Source organism: Paroedura picta, chromosome 6 (genome assembly GCF_049243985.1).
Source record: "Paroedura picta isolate Pp20150507F chromosome 6, Ppicta_v3.0, whole genome shotgun sequence".
Classification (NCBI taxonomy): Eukaryota; Metazoa; Chordata; class Lepidosauria; order Squamata; family Gekkonidae; genus Paroedura; species Paroedura picta.
Window position 1 is genome coordinate 82601080 of NC_135374.1, and position 20098 is coordinate 82621177.

At 40.7% G+C, this 20098-nt stretch overlaps 1 long non-coding RNA gene across 1 annotated transcript; it reads right to left on the reverse strand.

Moving 5' to 3' along the window:
* Positions 1-3668: 3668 nt before the first annotated feature.
* LOC143840152 (uncharacterized) lies at positions 3669-19843 on the reverse strand. Its single transcript, XR_013232050.1, has 3 exons — positions 19646-19843; positions 16476-16515; positions 3669-11005 (listed from the first exon to the last, which is right to left on the reverse strand). It is a non-coding gene; the product is annotated as an uncharacterized LOC143840152 (long non-coding RNA).
* Positions 19844-20098: the final 255 nt, after the last annotated feature.

The following is a 20098-nucleotide window of genomic DNA, read 5'->3' on the forward strand; positions in this document are numbered from 1 at the left end:
ATTGTACTAGCTTTGGATGAGACAGATCTGGTTGCCACTAGAGGAGTAAATTAAGAAAATAAATCAATACAATCTTAGATCGGGGCTTCAGGGAGGATAATTTTATTGAGTAGCAAGGAGAAAATTTATTGAGTAGCAAGGAGAAAATACTGATTATGTCTTCCTTTGAAGAACCCCCTGAAATACTAACAGATTCCCCTTAAGAAGCCTGTTAGTGAAACAGGAAATTGGGGGGAAGGGATAATAGGGTGGTTTTGGACCTGTCCTTAGACAGCACAGTGTGGGATTCTCAAGTACCCAGGGGAGGAAAAAGGAATATTTGCTGGCTGAGGATTCTGCTAATATGAACATCTTGCAGGACTAGAACTACCCAGAACAGGTGAAATAAGTTTTTTTCACACACACACCACTGAAAATTGTAAAAATATATAATTACATCTGTGTGCATCTGTATAATTGACCTCTGATGAAGATCAAAACTTGATAAGTCAAGATCTAAACTCTTTGGCATTACTGGTGTACACACCTCGAGGTTTTGTGTGTGCAAAACAGATACTTTTTAATGTTTTTTAAACATTTGTGCTCCTATAATAAACTGTTCATATTTTTCTAAAATTGATTTTATCCCTAACCTTTTTGGTTCTCACCTATATTTCAGGTTGGGTTTTTGTTTCCCTTTATGTTACTTCTTGGGGTTTTTTTTAACAACTTTATTTTGCACCATTGGTACTGGCCTTCTTTTTGATCTCTCATTTTTTAGCAGGATATTGTCGGTTTGGGATTTAAATCCATGTGACTGAGCTGCATTTTAAACTTGTCTGTTGCCTTTTCTTAACCACTTTTGTAGTAGTAAATTTCTACAAGACCAGAACATAATTGGCCTAAATAATAAAATTCATCTCATTACTTTAGAATTGTCTCTCTCATTTCCTAATATTGTTCCAAAAGTGCTTGTGTACGCAGAAGAGAATCTTAAAACCAGGGTTGGAAAAGCGTTTATGGAAGGAGTCTACATATGCAATACCTGTTTTCTGGGAAACATAGAGGCAGAGATGGTCAGGGGGAAAGGTGAAGGTCACAGTGAGTGTGCTAAGATAGCAAAATGTTGTCAGCTGGCAATAGTAGAATGAACAAGCCTGCCCAACTACTTCTGTAAGAATATACATATATATATTTCTAATATCAGACAGAGCTGGATTGCACATTTCTGTTTTACCATGCAGTAAATAATGATAAAAATGTGCTGTTAAAATTGTGCAGCAACTTAAACCATCCTTCGTCATCTCATCATTTATAATTGTCCATTTACAATAGAACAAGATAAAAGGCTCCAAAACCTTTGTGTTGCAAGATTTGGTTTTTTGCAGCACACGGTGCCCTCTGGTGGTTTCCAATTAATCCGCTGAAAACATCCAATCCTGCATAACTTTAGAACATCATTGCTGACAGTTTGCGCCTCATGGATTAACTCATTAATTACCCAAAATAATTATTTCCCTTTTCAACTAGACAAAAGAAAAAGAAAATAAGAAGTCATCAAAATCAGGGATTTATTGAATTGTAGTCAAAACAAAGGAGAAGAATGGTTCACCTATTTGAATGGAGCAGGAAGCAATTATAATTTGAATCCACAAAACAGTTGGAAGATGTTAGTGGGGTGGCTCTTCCCCCACTTTTCCCTTCTCCAAGCAACTCCTGCTTAAGGAAAATGCCACATAACAGGAGATGTGACAATACTGAAGGTTCAGAATCACCTATTCCCCCACCCCTCTGCTACTCATGGCTTGTGTCAGTGGAGTTTTGGCACAAAAGGTGGGCTTCTGGTGGAAGGAAAGGTGGGAAATGATCTGTTCTGCCAATACCTTCCATGAACTCTTCTGGTAGATTCAGCCCTATCTTTGTTCCAGGTTTTAAAGCCCTATGGCAGAAGTGTTGAACTCAATTGTTGTGAGGGCCAGATCTGACAGAAATGGGTGCCATAAAAGGTTATGCCAATTACTGGACGTTGAACTTTATAAAGGACACTAGCTTCAAAGCCTGTTCATAAGGACAGGCTTTGAAAGGGTCCTCCCTGTCATGGCTGCTTTCCAGGGTGACGGGTGTGTGGGGGGGGTTGTGGGGGAGAGAGAGCACTTCCCAGGGGCCTGGGGAGCACACCCGGTGCCTCTGCAAGGCCCTGGGTGTGCTTGCCAGGCCTTTGGGAAGCGCTCCCCCACCCCCTCGGCCGGATGGCTTCCCGGGGGCCTGGAAAGCCCCGGGTGTGCTCTACAGGTCTTTGGGAAGCGCTCCCTCTCCCCCCTCCTCCCATGGCTGGATGGCTTCCCAGGGGCCTGGAAAGCACACCCGGGGCCTTGCAGAGCTTCCCAGGCCTTTGGGAAGCGCTCCCTCTCCCCCACCCCCTCTGCAGCCGGGCCTCTTACTTGGTGCCCTACAAGTGGAGCGGCGGAGTCGCCAGGCTCTAACAGCCAGGCACATTTGTGAGGCAAGGGGTGAGGGCTTGGTGAGGGAGGGAGGGAGCTGTAGGGGCAGGGCCAATCTGCACCCTGATTGGCCCTGGAGAGGCCGGACAGTTTGTCCCCCAAGGCTGTTTCACAATTATTAAGAGGCACCAAATGGATAAGACAGGCAAATCCGTTTAACGATACCATACAAAAGCAATTAATTCCTAGCAGTGAAAGTAATTGATGTACTGGGGAACCCACAAAATGCCCCAATAGATATATTTACTCACACACAAGACTTGTTTTTATCCAAGGGATACCGTAAAAAGGGGCTTACTTACATTTCCTTACAAATTTTGTATATATAGCATTCTTAGGAGACACATCATCTTCCTTGCAGGTAAACAATGTAGTTTTTGAGTCCCCTTCCCATATACCCAGCCTCAGCAGCTGTACACAGCTACAATCTATTGCTTGTTTGTTTCCTCTATTTTCTGGTCCTTCCTCTGAGGATCTCAAGGAGGTACATTGAACTCCCCCTCCCTACTCACCCCCCCCCCAACAATAACAACCCTGTAAGGTAAGCCAGGCTAAGCCAGGGTCCTGTCTCAGGAATGGGGGGTGGGGTTGAACCTGGCTCTCTCAGTTCCCTGCCCCTCCAATTCTCATCCTGCCTGCATTTCCCACAGAAGTGGTGGAAATGAGGGAAAGGCCTGATGGAGGACCTTTTCCCCAAACTTCCAGGAGGTGGGTTTTGTCCCTTTTTCCTTATGGGCTGAGAACAGGTTGGGGGGAGAAGGAGAGGGAGATCACATCCCCCCCCCCCCAACACTCACTCTGCTTCCGTGGCTGTTCCATGGTTGCTGCAGCAGCAAAAGTGGTGCCTCTTCTCCACTTGCTTCCAAGGCTAGGACATCTTTCCCTGCACCTTATTTCACCTTAGCCCTCCCCGAGCCCTTGCCTTTATATTTGTTGACAGCTTTGATCACACACCTCTGACCATGTGCACTTTCTTGCCCCCTCCCAAGCAGCCACCTGCCTTTCCGTCCTTTTATCCATTGCTCATGGGCTAGATAAGAGCCCTGGACGGGCTGGTTCTGCCCCCCCCCGGCCATATGTTTCACCCCCATGTCCTAAGGTTTTCATTACAGCTGGTAACTCCCATTCCCCCTAATTCTACTTGTCTTTTCTTTGCATTGTTTTCCCTTCCACTTAAGTACAGTTAACATAAAATGCTTGCAAAGTCTTACTTTTTTCCTTCTCCCACATCCCCATGAAACAGTAATTTAGATGCGATCCCAGAGTAGCTTGTAACACAGTTCAAAGACTTAAACTATCCTTGATGGTCTTCTGAAGACTTTCTTGTCCATGGGGGCTTCATTTAGGACAGTGCACCTTGCTTCCTTTTAAGATGTTGTTCACCTGTTGACTTGGGTAAAATATGCTTTGCTCCTAAGGCTGTTTGGCAGGAGCTTCTTGCCTCTCCAACCTGGAGTCCTGTCATTTTGAGATAAGTGTTGCCTTCCTCTCTAAAGGCTCAGCGTGGCTGCCATCATGCATAATAGGTCATAAAGCTATTAACTGCTTTATTTTTATTTGGATTCCATCATCCCTCACAGGGAGTTACTATAGTACCTAACTAAAAGCACCAAAATCTGGCTTAAACTACAAAACTGATAAACCATCAGGATAAACAAGATTAAAAATCTTTTGGTGAGATTAGGAGTGAAAGCCATGTTGTCAGGAAGCCATTGAAAAAACTTTCTTTTCTTTTTTGGGGGGTGGGGGAGCGGTATTTTCATGTACAGCCAATTTTCTATATTTTTTCTGTTGCCTCAGTCTCTAATTTCCCTTGACTGGAGTTTTGTTCTCCTTCATGAAGTGGGCCCAGACAATCAAAGTGATTTATGTAGGGAATATGATATCACAATGCTACATAACCAATCAGATTTAATTATATGCTGAAGGCACTGAAGAAAAGAAAGGCTAATTTAGAGTGAGGGCAATACCTCCTGGACTGGTCACATGGCTGATCCTATCCACTCAGAAAAGTGAGGGCAAATAAAACCTATTTAAGACCATTTCTCCTGAACAGGAAAACAGGAAAAACACTTCCATTACTTTCACAGAGATTCCCCAAAGGCTATAACAGGGAGTGCTTTTCTGATCCTGATTTTAAAAAATATATGTGTAAGTATCAAATGCACACTCTTGGTGGTGGAGGGGGAAGTTGGATGCAGATAAAAACAACACTAGTCGCTAAATACCAGGCCAGGCAACATAGTCCTGGATCACTTCTTTGGGATTCCAAAATCTGTTCTGTTTCAGAACATTGGTTCCAAGGTATTAGAAGTTATGAACAGCAACCTGAACTGATACTAGAAGCTGACCAGCAATCAGTGGAGATGAAATGAACTAGATCCATGTTTCCAATGTTCTAATATTACAAGATGATGGGCAATTACTTCCTCAGAACATGGAGGTTCCCTTTACACACTATGGCTAGTAGCCACTGATGGACCCATCATTTAGGAATCTCTCTCATCCCTTTTTAAAGGTTTTTATGCCTATGGCTGCCCCTACAGCCTCTGGCAGCGAATTTCACATTTTAATCACCTGCTGTGTAATGAAGCATTTCTTTTTGTTTGGCCTGAATCCACTGTCCATAAGCTTCATTGGATGCCCTCGAATTCTAGTCTTTTGGGAGATGGGTTAATGTTCTCTTTGTCAACTCTCTCCACCTGTGCATAATTTTTACAAACCTCTGTTACATTGTTGCACATCAGCTCTCAAATCCTGAATTAAAATATGATACCAAAGGTGAGTTTAGATATTTGATGTATAGATAAGTACTCAGAGAATGTGAGGGAGCCAGTTTGGAGGGGGTATGTGTCTTAAATATACTGTAAACCAGCACTAGCTCTAATAATCAACACTTAGCATTTCTACAGAATTGAAGTCTGTGATAACTGCAAATCACAAGGCTGCTTCTGGTGGTGGTGCTACCGCTATTAAGAAAACACTGAGAGGCAGGAGGAGGCTGAAGCCCCTGCAGCAGTTACCATCTGTCTCGTGAAGCCCCAGGCAGATGCTGCTGCTGTGTCAACTGGATGTGCCTTTCCTGGATGTTCAAGGTTCTCCTAACTTTCCTGTGACAAATGTGACATTTTTTGCCAAGAATCTATCCTGCCAAATGGCCATCTTTTACAACATTGAATCATTCCCCAGCTGTCCATTATACTCGAAGTCAGAATGCTGGAAATATTTACTGACATATGTGTGTAGGATTACTTTCGCAACCCGAGTACAACTGAGTCGCTACCACATAACCCTTTATGTTCCCGTTAATGTGAGCTACGCAGCTCTGTTCTCATGCAGCTGCCAAACCAAAATATGGCGTCGTGCATCAGGTCCTATTCAGCTACATTTTATATGATAAATGTTTGCTTTTGTCTAAACCGACAGGTGAAAATGTCCTTGGCAGCAAACAAACGCTTCCGAAAGCAGCCACTAGTGGCAGAAGTTAATAGTCAGTTGAACTAAATTTAGATTATTAAATACATTCAGAAATTACAGTGTGGTGAATAGTGTTGGCTTAAAAGCACAAAATACAAAGCAGCAATCCAAAGAATGCCTTCGTGGATGAGTATAATTGAAGCCCTGCTCCTAAGCTAATGAGTGTTTAGCATGGAGGTGACAAAAATGAGAAGCATGAGCCTGTCAAGGTTTAACGTTTTCTCTCAGTGATCTTGATAGGAGAGTTAAGCACACAGTTAAGTCTCTCCCACTGAAATAAATGGGGTGAAAAGGTGTTTTAAACTGTCAGAACCTTGTACAATGGCAATGTAAAATTAGAATATATTGTACCATGGATCAGAATTTGGAGACTACCAGAAATAACATGATCCCATTAGTCCTGGATGCTCAGATTTACCACGCTGCCTTAAGCAGAGTTACATCTGGCTAAATCTGTTCAAGTCAGTGGGCTTGGAAGAGGATAACTCATATAATCATAGAGTCCAAAGGGATCTCCAGGGTCATCTAGTCCAACCCCCTGCACAATGCAGGAACTCACAACTCTGCATGGGATAGCACTGTGAGGTATGTATATTGCTTTCATAGTGTCTTATAGTTTCATAAAACTATGAAGTCAGAGGATTTTAAATACACAGAAATCAAGAGGCAAAAGGATTCATTTAGAGGCAGAATGAAAGCATGGGGTCAGGATGATTTAAGAACTGAAAGCCAAGACATTTAACTTTGTGGAAGTCTTGCTGTCAGTGATCTTCACAGTAGACTTGCTCAGCGATTCACTAGCTTATGTCACTGTGCAGGTGTCAGGTTCCCAAGGGGCATTGTAAAGTCAGGACTTGCTAGGTACTTTTCTTATCCTAATCTTGGTTTTAATCCAGTACTGATTGGCTTTTTAAAAACTAGCAGTTATTTGGTACCCACAACTATACAATTCTAAACAGAATTACACAGTTCTCAGTGAGCTCTAATAGAAAGCACTGAAATGACCCCATCCCAGGCTGGTGGGTCTACTGGAATTGACAAGAGAATGGTGACTAGAGGGACAGGATTAGATAAAAGCCATCTTCCTTAAACAACATTTTCTGTTGATGCTTTGACGACCCACTGCAACCTCCTCTACATATTAAGCTTGAGTACATAGAGCTGTATTTGCACCATTTCAGTTGATTATTTAATTTGGATATCAGTTTTAAAACACAAAAGCCGGTGGCTCTCAAGGATTTGCAGAGGTCATTTGTGTGTGTGTGTCCCCTTCCTCATGTAGTTTCCTGCTTCTCTCCTCCTGGCAACATTGAAATCTTAATCCATGTCACATGTTCCCTTTCCCTGTTTCCTTCACTCCTTCCCATTCCTTTTATCTTAACACAGCCTTCAGCTTTATTTTTTATATATATTTACTTCATTTAATTCCCATTAGCTTCATTTTTATTTCAGATTTTTCTGCAATCCCAGAGTTTTTGTATGGCTCCAGTGTCTGGATTTAAATATTTGTAGCTAGGGCAATATGGGAATTAGATATATTGATTCTTAGATTGAACTAAATTTCACAACTAGCTTGCAAATTCAAAAATATAAAAGCCATTGCAAGATAGAGAGCTATAATCCTTAACTACTTCCTTGCTAAACCTAAAATGGCAAAATGACTATCACGCTGACCTGACAGACTTTGTTTAGTAAACAATGCCACTGATTATTTGATTAAATTCTAAAAATAATCCAAAAATATCCAAGAGTAATTTGTACTGTTCTTGAAGGTAAATAATCTCTGCTCAAGCAGTTCCTTAGTAGGGGACCATATTGGGGTTATATTGATCAGTGTACTGCCTATCAAATAAGTTTCAGCAAGAATAAGCATGAGCTTTGTATCACTCCCTCAGTAAACTGCTTTTGATGCTAATGTCGTGTTCATTGAAAAGGGCAACGGGGATCTGACAATAGTCTGCCTTTCTTACTGGCATTCAAGATGGATTACAGGATGTAAAACAATGCAAACAGACAGCATACTGCAACTAATGAACAATGCATTTGGAATAGAAATACAGAATTAGAGAACAATGTGAATAACCAACTAAGATGAGGTATGGTATAAACCAGAGGTCTGCAACCTTTTTGTAGCCGCGGACCGCTGCCACGGGGTGGGGGAGAGGGCGACTCGGGCCCTGCACATGGGCGGCAGCCCCGGCACAAAACTAAGCAAAACTACGTAAAACTGCATGGGCAAAACTGCCCCCGCGTGTTTGTGGCCCCACCGGAGACAAATGCGCATGTGCGGCAGGTCTGCACATGTGCGTTTGCGCCGCCAAAGCAAGAAGCTTGCCGGGCCGCAAGCTAGTCAGCCGCTTTGGCAGCCGATTTGCTCACGGCCTGGCGAGCTTCTTGCTGCGGGGAGCGGGAGCCGCAGCCCGCTGCTGAGGCCTTCGCAGCCCAGCACCGGGCCACAGCCTGGGGGTTGGGGACAAGTGGTATATACAATACAGAAAGTGGATTACAAGTCTTATAACAGATGATTACAAGTAAAAACAGATGATACCTATAATAATCATTGCATCACACTACAAACCTATTCCATTTTCAAGATGTTCCATTCTGCTACGGTTCTATTCTCATTTTCAAAATGCTCTCCTGAACATTTCTGTTGTGCGTATTTAGTAGAATGACAAAACAAGTGGGGGCTTTCCTGGCCTACTCAGGGAATCCATTTACAATAAATGAGAGCCACCTAGAGTTGCTAGGCCAAGCCAGCAACTAGCTGGAGAGCTAGGAGTGGGGACATGGAGGCTGAGTGCAATATTCCGGGTGTCAGTGGCATCACAACATTACTACTGGAGTTGCTACACTGAGAATACATTATGTCTCCAGGCTTTGTGCTTATCAATTTAAGGCTGTTAATAGACTGCAATTGAAGTTGTATTGACGATATTGCATTGCATCACTTTGAAAGGGTTTCATGATTATTAGATGAAAGATCATAGCGTTTGAAAAAAACAATTAATGATTTGTTCATAATCTATTCACAATGGTTTCATATTTTTGTATCACTACCTCTTTTCCAGGCACCACTTAGAAATGACAAAGTTTTAATTATAGCATTTCCAGCGATTCCTAGAGGTTTCCTTTCTCACTTCTGTGTTGAACCTGGCAGTGATATAGCAACACTGGCAACATTTCTGTTTGTTGTTTACCTCTTGCCACTGCTTAGAGGGGTGGCGGGCAACAGAACTTGCCAACGGGCAGGAGACCTGGCAATTCTTCAGCCATCACTGAGAAAGCATGTGGTTAATCAAATTTCTCTGTAACGTGAAATACTTTCTTAATCATGTTTTAGTATTTGCAAGCTGCTTGAAAAATGTTCAAACAGTCTGATAGCAGAGGAAATCTTAATTTAGGTGATAACGTTATGGAAGCCAAATTGGGTAATTTTGCCTAATGGTTGTAAAAGTAACCCCATAAGCCTAATCTTATCCTAGATAATCTTCCTTCAATTGAAGACTCACTCTCCTGGACAGCTAAATTTACTATTTCCAAAACAGAGAGAGATGGCAGGAAGCCACATTACTGCCATTTGTTTCAAAGGAGCAGAAGGGCAACCACAATTTACTATCCAGGTTTCTGTGATTAGGGCTTTAAATATGCAATAACAAAAATGACAGTATCTTGTACCATCTTAAAAACCAAATGCATCACAATATCAGGTTTCATGGCTTTCCATTCCTAGTACACCAAGTAGCTTGGTAATAGCTCAGGTTTATGGTGGAAGAAAAAGCAATTTACACACTGAGAGTTTTTCTTTGATAGTTCTAGAGGTAAAGAAGATGTGTTCACCTGTTGTAGCAAGCAAAGACTAAAAGATTTATTGTGTCATAAAATTACCTGATCTAGGATCTGATGAAGTAAACTCTAGTCCACAAAAAACTCATTCTACAATAAATCTGTCAATTTCTGCTTCATAAATCCTTTGTAGTTTTTTAAAAAAATCTTTTTATATTTGGATCAATTCATAGTTAGATAAAACAAAATATAGTTTCTCCATTGATTCAATTTTTAAAGAATCTGGTTGTATATGTTTCACAAATGTTAATTTTTGTTCTTAGTTATGCTCAACGTAGATACTCATACTTTAAGACCATAAGAAGACTTGTTCATACATTATGGTGAACACATGTACATCTTACCTGTATGAACATACATCTGTTTTTAAGAAAGAACCAATGTGTGTTCACTTTACAAATGAAAATAGGGACCAGCATCTGCGTAAATATGCAGTTTAAGTCACATGTTCATGTGTTGGATGTAACAGGAGAATTACTCAATACAGATATAAAGAAAAAATCAAGTGTGTATTGTATGCAGATCATACATGCATTCACTGTAACTTATGGATAGGGCTACAACAGAACCCAGCCATTAAAAAAAAATAGTGCTCAATAATCGTCAGTCTTTTGAAAAATAATATTGCTGATCCCTGCCTGGCCAACTCAGTTACCTGAAGGGAAAGAGGAAACTGGATTAAGTATTTAAAATACAGTCTGGTGTTAGAAAATTGTGGCAACAGGTACCATAAAGGGAAACAAAAAATCCTACCTGAAAAATAGGGTAGAACCAAATACCTTTCTTGTTCTCTTTAAAAAATTGTTAGGGGGGTGTTTCCAGAAATGCACACACATGTGTCCCAAAACAGATGTAGTTCTAGCAGTGGGGAATTGCTTTGCAAGACGGTTGGTAACATAGCAAAATGGATCGTTTGCCAATGTTTACAAGGTGATTACACCCTTTAGAACTCAAGGCAGCCAACAAGGAGTGATATACTAAAATAATAACAATCTTCATTAAAAGGAAAATAACAAAAAGGAATAGGCAAAAATATATCTAGCACACTAGCTCTTGGGTTTTAGTACTGCTTCCACGTGACGTCGGCAGCAACTCGGAGCTCTCAAGTAGCTGGCTTGAGTTGTAGTCAAATTTGCTCCACTTTGAGGGAAATCACCCAAACTCGATTTGCCACTTCTTGCCATGCAGCGATAAGGGTAGGCCTGCATGGAGGGAGAAATGAGCAACAGTCTCAGCAGAGTTTTACCTGCCCTCACACCCACCCACCCCTCTCCATTTCATGATAATGATTTTTTTAAAAAGAAATGGCACATTCTGCATTGCTGCAGGACTGCAAAGCTACATTCCTCATGTAAAAATAAAATGTTCTCCTCACAGTGCACGGTCATTTTGGGATCGGGCAGCCAAAATGCATTCTCATGTGTGTTTTCTGGTGGTGGGGTATGAACAGGGAAAGAGGGGTGTGTGTGATAAAGCAGTCCTCTCCTGATCAGCTAGGCATCCATGCTCTTTGTTTTTAAACCTTACTGTAAACACACAATCACCCAGTTACCATGACCAGCCTATAAGAAATCTACCCAAACATAAATAGAGATAATTACACAAAGAATTCCCAAAAGAGGAGGTGTTTTTCCATAGCAACATGGAAGTGTTAGTTTAAAAAAAATGTTTGTGTGTTGTGGCAGGAAGGAAGGAAGGAAGGAAGGAAGGAAGGAAGGAAGGAAGGAAGGAAGGAAGGAAGGAAGGAAGGAAGGAAGGAAGGAAGAAAGAAAGAAAGAAAGAAAGAAAGAAAGAAAGAAAGAAAGAAAGAAAGGAAGAAAGGAAGAAAGGAAGAAAGGAAGAAAGGAAGGAAGGAAGGAAGGAAGAAAGAAAGAAAGAAAGAAAGAAAGAAAGAAAGAAAGAAAGAAAGAAAGAAAGAAAGAAAGAAAGAAAGAAAGAAAGAAAGAAAGAAAGAAAGAAAGAAAGAAAGAAAGAAAGAAAGAAAGAAAGAAAGAAAGAAATTAAATTCCAGGCTCGGGGGGGAGGAAGCTTGCGTTCCCAATACAACTGCTGTGCAGGGATTGGTGGCTTGCGTTGATTGACAAGCCAAGGAGCAAGGGGAGGGAGAGAAGTTCACATTGTTTTCCCTTGATGCCTCACTGGGAGGCAAAAAGCCACAATGAAGTAGCAGGAAAACAGAGGGGGAAGTGCAAGTTTTACGCCTTTGTGTGGAACCAGTCTATATGAATTTTATAGCTAAATAATCAAGCAGTTTCCTCAGGACTATGCATAACTGTGGGAGTGACTTTAACTGGTCATGAAAGAGGTTTTGTTTTTTATTTTAGAAGCCCTGTTCACAAGTTACAGTGACCAGCATACATTTTATTTGAGAGCCAGTGTGGTGTAATAGTTAAGAGTGTTGGCCTCTTATCTGGAGAGTTTGATACCCTGCTCCTCCACATGCAGCCAGCTAGGTGACCTTGGGCCAGGCATGGTAGTCTTATGGCTGTACTCACACATCAGTTCCTGACAGGGTATTCATTGTGGGGAGAGGAAGGGAAAGGTGTTTGTAGGTCGTTTTGGGATTCCTTCAGGTAGTGAAAAGTGGGATATAAAAAAATCTTCATCTTCTTCTCTTCTCTTTAAACAGACATTGAGCAATTCACATATTACTTTCCATGCATGTACAGCTGAACATGTATTTGAAACCACACATTTATTTGGATATTGGTCCCCAGTTTCATCAGTAAAGTGAATGCTAAATGGCTCTTTCATAGGAAACAAATGTGTGTATGTATGTACGTTTATATATTATAAGCTTAAGCTTATTTTAGGTAACACTGGTCACTGTGGGTGCTAAATTAAGATGACAGGTGTGAAGCCAGTGGTAATGCTGGCCACGTTTGTAGGCTCAGAGCCAAGATGGACTCACCCCAAGTTTTGCAAGGCCACTTGCCAGCAACAACTCAAACTAGAATAAGAACTGTTTATTTGGAAACATATGTTGTGTTTTTGTTATATTACTTTCCAAAAATGTTTTAAAGGACCAAAATAGAATTAGGTGTCAGGAGGGCGAGATGGTCAGGAAAACTTTGGGAGCACCTTGAGGCATGTAATGGAGTTTGCTTAATGCTGGGGCTTAGTGCTTTTAAGACCTGACCGAGGGTGGTCTTGGCTGTGGGTTCACCACCACAGATGCTGTGTTGCACTTGGGTTATCTAGATATTCATGTCAAAATTTAAAACCATTGTGCATATACATCAGAAATCCTCTGTCAAACAGGTGACAAACCTGCATTTTTAAAACATGAGGAAATGGCCTATGTTTTTCCAGAAGAGGGTGCTGTTCTCCTTCAAGAGTTAAGGACACATGGGAACTAAAGTAGAATGTAATAAAGACAGCTGAAAACATTGAGTGAATAGAGATTGCTTCACACTGGCATCATACCTCTGTTTCATTGAAAATTGAGAGAAACTTGAAGCTAGGCACAGGTAGCTTTTCTAACCAAATTTACTCAGAATTAAGTCCCATGCTGTGAAAGTATCTGTAGCATGTCACTGAGAGATCACAAAATCAGCAGGGATATTGTTCTTTGTAGACATGTAAATGTCACAACCAACTTATGGAGAACCAGGCAAGGGCTTTCAAAGCAAGTGGCAAGCAGAGGTGGTCTGCTATTGCATTCCTTGGAGTCCAAGTACTAACTCTGTTTATCTTCCAGTATGTAGAAGACCAGGATATACCATGCTAATGCCTTCTCTCCCAATATTGTTCGAGATAAGGGGAATCAATCTGTAAGGTAGTTTATTTGCTGCTTAGATAACCACATTTACTGAGTGATATGACTCTGCAAGAGTCCAACAAGAGTACTAATATCAACCTGAATCTATGGACTCTTACCCATAACCCTCTTTTTTCATGGATTATTTCCTCCTCCTTGCTCTGTTTATGGCCTTCCATGAGGACTATGTGGTCCTTTAGTGTGTTCTTTGGTATTATCTTATCTTATTTTCTCATTTGGCTAGGGGGAAAGGCAGTGCAACTGTATAATTAAAAAAATTCTTTTATCATAGTATTAAATCATGCCTTTTTAAACACTGGTTTCATAAATTAACATCAGCTGGTATTTGTTGGCTGGCCCTTTGAGGCAGCAGCTACTGAAAGCTAATATACTGTAGGTAATGCTGATAATTAACTCTCAGGAGAAAAGTATTTTCATCAAGCGATGGGGGCCCTTGATTTCTAAAAGGAAGGAAACAGTGTACTATTTCTTCAAGAATTCCCCGGTGGTCAAAGGAAATCCTACAACTGGTTGATGAGTGGAATAAACATGACTTCAAAATAGAAGAAAAATGCTTCATGTTTTATTTTCTGTACCTATTTTCAGAAGCCAAGGCTCATGACCTGTTGTAACAGGATTTGAATGAGACTTTGGTATGACAATGTAGCAGTTGTTCAATGTGCAGGAAAGCAAGAGGATTATTGTGAAAGCTGTATAAAAATAAATACTTTGTTTGGAATGTAGACACCATGTGTTTTTTCACATGGCTTGTCATTTTGTTGGGGGAGGGAGGGGAAACACCACTCTTTACAGAGAGAAACTACCACAGTAGGAGAAGACATGCTTTGCATTTCAAAAAAAAAAGGGAGGGGGCTAACTGGCCAAGAGAAAAAAAACAGCTAGGCCTACCTCTGAGCCTTTAATAATAGCAGAAATTATCTAGATAATCTATGAATGTATTTCAGACTAATACTCAAAACTGAACATCAATTGTCTGGGCTCCAATAAGCTCTCATTCATTATCTTGGGGACTTCTTTTACATTGTTTACATGGGGGTTGTTTACACTGTGGGCTCCTCATTAGGGGTGGGCATGAACCAGATCGCAAACTAAACTTTGTGATGAACTTTGGCCAGTTTGTAGTTTGTGAGCGCAGGTTCATGAACATGATAACTGCCACAAACTTTGATGTGGTTTGAAGCAGTTCCACTAGAGCATTCCCAGATTTCTGCTGGCTCCAAGAGATCTTTCTGCTTGTCACAAAAAAATAGCTCAGTTAGGTTAAAATGTCTCATTGCCATTTAAATCCTTTGATTCTGCCCCCTTTTCAAAGTGACAGGGAGTAGATCCATAGGGTTTAAATGGCTCTGGGCCAGCATAAATCTGGGAATGAAATGCCTCCCAGAGGATACTTCAACCCTTTCCTGTCTTCTGGCCACAGCTCTCCCAGTCAGCAGAAAGGAGGGGGTGAAATGCCCCTATGAGGAACTTCCTTTCCATATTTAACCCTTTGGTTTTGCTCCCCCCTGCTTCAAAGTGGGAGGAAACAGACCCATGCTTTCTACTCCCCAGGGCTTTCACAGGAGGCAGAAAACAAAGGTTTAATGGATCCAAATATGGACCCCCCTCATTTGGGGGGGGCAGAATAGTTCAAATTTAGTACCATCATAATTGGATGTTGATATCTGGTGAAGAAGGTACCAGCTCTTCTACCATTTCAATATGCACCACTTGGGTAAGTGTCTGAACTAGAGTGCTGATTAAGCATGTTAGGCAATAAATGGAGGTTAAAAGAGCACAATTCACATGATGGGCCGAAAAAAATTCCTCAGGTTGCTTGCACGGGCTTCAGGTGATGTACTAACTGGGCATGATGCACATATTCAAAATGCATTGACACTATGTTAAAGGTAAAGGTAAAGGTATCCCCTGTGCAAGCACCAAGTCATGTCTGACGCTTGGGGTGACACCCTCTAGCGTTATCATGGCAGACTCAATACGGGGTGGTTTGCCAGTGCCTTCCCCAGTCATTACCGTTTACCCCCCAGCAAGCTGGGTACTCATTTTACTGACCTCGGAAGGATGGAAGGCTGAGTCAACCTTGAGCCGGCTGCTTGGATCGAACTCCCAGCCTCATGGGCAGAGCTTTCAGACTGCATGTCTGCTGCCTTACCACTCTGCACCACAAGAGGCTCTTGACACTATGTTAGGTACACATAATTTTGGCACTTGTTTCTTTAAAGCATACATGAATGGGAGTGCCACCTCTCTTTCCCAAAAGCTATTAAATGTTGGAAAATAGACACATCTATGATCATATCTGATGTGTCAAACTAAAACTCTGTGAATTCAAGTATCCCATGGTTCAAGACTGTTCTTGTGTGTTTGTGGTGTGAACTAATATTCAGCATGGAAAACATCCCTGCACTTAACAAATGAAAGGAAGAAATTCAGCAATTGTTTTCTTTATTTATTGCATTGTATCTTGCTCTACTACCCAGTTCTTGAAACAGACTGCCTAGGAAGGTCGCAACTTAACTTGCTGAAATTCTCTATCCTGTGCAACACTCAGCACCATAGTCTCATGCTGAGGAGGACATGAATAATAATGAATGGCAACTGCCGTAACTGTTTGGCTTCTCAGGTAGATACATCAGTGTGCTTCAAGTGTACATTTACGACAGCAGAACCAAACTGCTGCTTGCTGTGAAGCTCTCCTGAACAAGAAAAAATTGCATTGACATAACTTGTCTGCTTTCAGCTTCCTTTCGCTGGATCAGTAATAGGCAATTACATTCTCCTATTTTTAACAAAAAGTGTATTTTGTTTACTCTCTTAAATCTCCATGTGCCATTCTCTTCCCCTTCCTTATCAAAGTAATTTTTGTATCAGGTGACTTTGAATAATGTTACCTTATCTCCAGACTGGAAAGTGCATTGGAAAACAATATAGCTGTGGAAACAGAAGGAGAGGTATCAAATTATAGGTCCTCACTCCTGCCCCATATTTCTGCTTCTTGAAAATGGAAAGACCTATGCTAACAGAACACCACTTCTGATATATCTGAGCTTGCTAACAAGGCAAAAAATTTTCACCAAAAAGAATTCACATTTTGAAAACTGAAAGAAAATGGCTGGGAGACACTAGGCTTGAACATTTGAAGTTGATTATAAGGGTATGTATTTACAACAACAGTAATAATGTGAAGATTACAAAAAGACTGCAATCAAAACTCATTTTGACAATTATATGAGCAATATCTGAAAGACATGGAGAACAAAGCTGATGACAAAAACACCTGAAAAATACTCCAAAATGGGTACTTGAAGAAATAAATGGAAGGGCTAATTCAAAGAGCTTCAAGAGCAGGCACTCAAAATGAACAGTATGAAAACTAAGATTCAGAAGACCAGGGATTCTTTTTTAAAAGCAGAAGACAAGTAATAACAGGAAATGTTGACTTTGCAAGACAAACAAGTTGACCATATGGTCAATAACTAGAAGGAAGGAAGGAAGGAAGGAAGGAAGGAAGGAAGGAAGGAAGGAAGGAAGGAAGGAAGGAAGGAAGGAAGGAAGGAAGGAAGAAAGAAAGAAAGAAAGAAAGAAAGAAAGAAAGAAAGAAAGAAAGAAAGAAAGAAAGAAAGAAAGAAAGAAAGAAAGAAAGAGAAGGAAGGAAGGAAGGAAGGAAGGAAGGAAGGAAGGAAGGAAGGAAGGAAGGAAGGAAGGAAGGAAGGAAGGAAGGAAGGAAGGAAGGAAAGAAGGAAAGAAGGAAAGAAGGAAAGAAGGAAAGAAGGAAAGAAGGAAAGAAGGAAAGAAAAGGAAAAGACAACAAAATATCTAGACCTACAAAGAGATTTAGAACGCCTCCAGGAGAAGAAGATGACCATCTTGCCAGTTGTCATTGGAACTCTTTGAGAAGTGCCTAGAAATCTCAAAACACTTGGGCATTTTGGACATTGAGCAAAATTACACCAGCTCAGCTTCAGGGAATAGAGCTCCTTAGAATAGCAAGAATCCTGTTAAGATACATTTGTAATTCCCAAGAACATAGTTTGATCTTGATTTGCACAGCACCATCTATCAGTCAAATGTCTGATTGTGACTATTATTAATAATAATAAATGTCACAATTACCCTGTGACAGTTGTGGATTCCAGAGCTTGATTCAGACATAAACAGAAGCCACTGTTTAATTTAACTTTGGTTCATTTGAAAAATCAGGATTTGACTTGCAGGGATCACTCAAAATCTGGTTTGCTTTTACAAATGCATCATTTTTGCCCTGAATGATATCAATGAACAAGCCACAATTAACTGTAAATGTGAAATAACAGCTGTAGCTGGAGACTAATAAACCAATTTCAAATCATGGGTTCAGATGCTGATGTTACAAACCCTAACTAACCATAGTTAATGGTGTGATAAATATGACAGGATCAACCAGAGATTAAATAAACATGCAACTATGGTTGCATGTTATTTGAAACTATTCAAACTATGGTTGCATGTTACATCTGGAAGGAGTGACAGTCAATGCCATAATTTTGCTAGGGGTTTGTCCATCACATCCACAAAACCAAAGTGGAAACTTAAGATAATTAGCTTTAATTTAATATTTGATGAAGTGAAGAAAAATGCATGCACATTCAGTAATTTAAGTACACACATGAAAATAACATCATCAGCACATTTACCAGCTCTTTAAGGAACTGTGACAACATAACCAAAATTGACTTTAATAATTCAGGGTGTGTCTGTGAGTGTGTTTTAAGAGAATCCCTTAAAGAGAACAATTACTACTGAAATTATTTGAGTCAGCCTCTCTTCCCACAGTGGTGAAATCCTTTTTTTCTATGTAGAAAAAAATCTTATTTGCACATGTTTTGCCAATCAGGGCACATAGTTAATCACAAGCACAAATTCTATACTGAAAGAATAGCCATGGTAGTTGGTTGCTACCAAAACCACAAAGGATACATTACTTTCTACTTTATTGCTTGCACAGAGGGTAATGTTCAGGGGAAGTCCAGGGGAAGCTAATAGAGACTTTACATTATTCTTCATCATTTACCTGCTGCAGTTTTTTCTCCTGCGCAACATTTTTGCAAGATTTTTCACTTAAAGGTGAAATGAGCATTCCCATTCCTCATGTTTGGGCATGCAACAACGCATTCCCCCACAGGCCACTGCATTCAGTAGGGTTCCTACTTATCCTGTGCCTGAGCTGGAGCTGGTCACTGACTGCTTCAATTAAAAGTTTCAGCTTGAAGTAAATGGTCTTGCTTTGAAGCAGTGGAGAAGATCAATTGGCCACCAATGCAGAATGGTGGGAAGAGAAAAGAAATAGCCTCTCCTTCAAAACAACTTAGCTGTGCCCGGCTCACCTGCTCACTATGCATGGCCTAAACAGGATAGTGGACAAAATGCTATGTGACACAATTTTTTTTTAATCCAGTTCTTCTAGATATCTTGTAAACAAGAACCTGTTTTATCAGATGTGCACTGTGGGCAGAGGAGGTGATGGTAGTGGTGATATTATTTTATAGAATTATAGCAACATACAGAGAGACACCTTTTAAAAAATAAGTTGGAAGCTTCTGAAACTACAAAGTTTCAGAAATACATTAGTGTATATTTTACCCCTATTCACAAATATATCCCCTGGCAACACAGAGTAGTACAAGGCAAGCATGAATAACACTAGCTAGGGTCACAGATGTTTTACCAGAATGACTGGTGAAAGTCTCCCCTTGTTACAATAAAGGTTTTTTTTTAAGTCAGTGGATATTATTGAATGAAACTGCTCCAGCGAATCAGGTGAGGTGAGCCATGCTTGATGTCTTCCCCATAGGTTCTGATCTGCTATGCTTGGAGGGTGGGCCAAAGATCATTTCATCTCCAGTTTGGAATATATTAGTCTCAAGAGTACCACTAGCATCCACCTGCAAAATCTTTCTTATGTCACACTGAGAAGACTTCAAGAAACAATATCAATATCTCTCTTGCAAAATATATCCGTAATGGATTGTGGACTTTCAATGCTGAGAAAGTTCTAAAACCACAACTTCACAATTAAACTTACAATATCTGTTGTTGCAACGTCTCTGGGTTCTCTCAGCATCGGTGAAAATTAGCTTCAGCATAACTCTTTTCACTTCCCAATGAGCTTCATGGTAGAAAAAAGCTAAGATGGTAAAGACCTATTTTAAAATCATTACAAATATCTAGAGTGAGCGCAAATCAAAATCACTAGACTCCAGAATTCACAGTACTTTATATGATGGATAAAATCCTTGTTTTGCCTCAGGGTGGATTCTCCACCTAGTCAATTAATTTGCAAGTTTAAGATGTTCAACTTTTAAGCTCTTGGGGATGTCGAGTGCTCAAACACTACGCTGAAGAGGGAGGATAGCTTTCCAAAATAAGCATGCTGACGTCAGCAGCTTTTGTGTTGCTAAGAGAAAGAATGAGCATGGCTTGGGAAAAGCAGGCTGTCTCAACAAATCCATTTGAGTTGGCGGCCAAACCTGGCTAA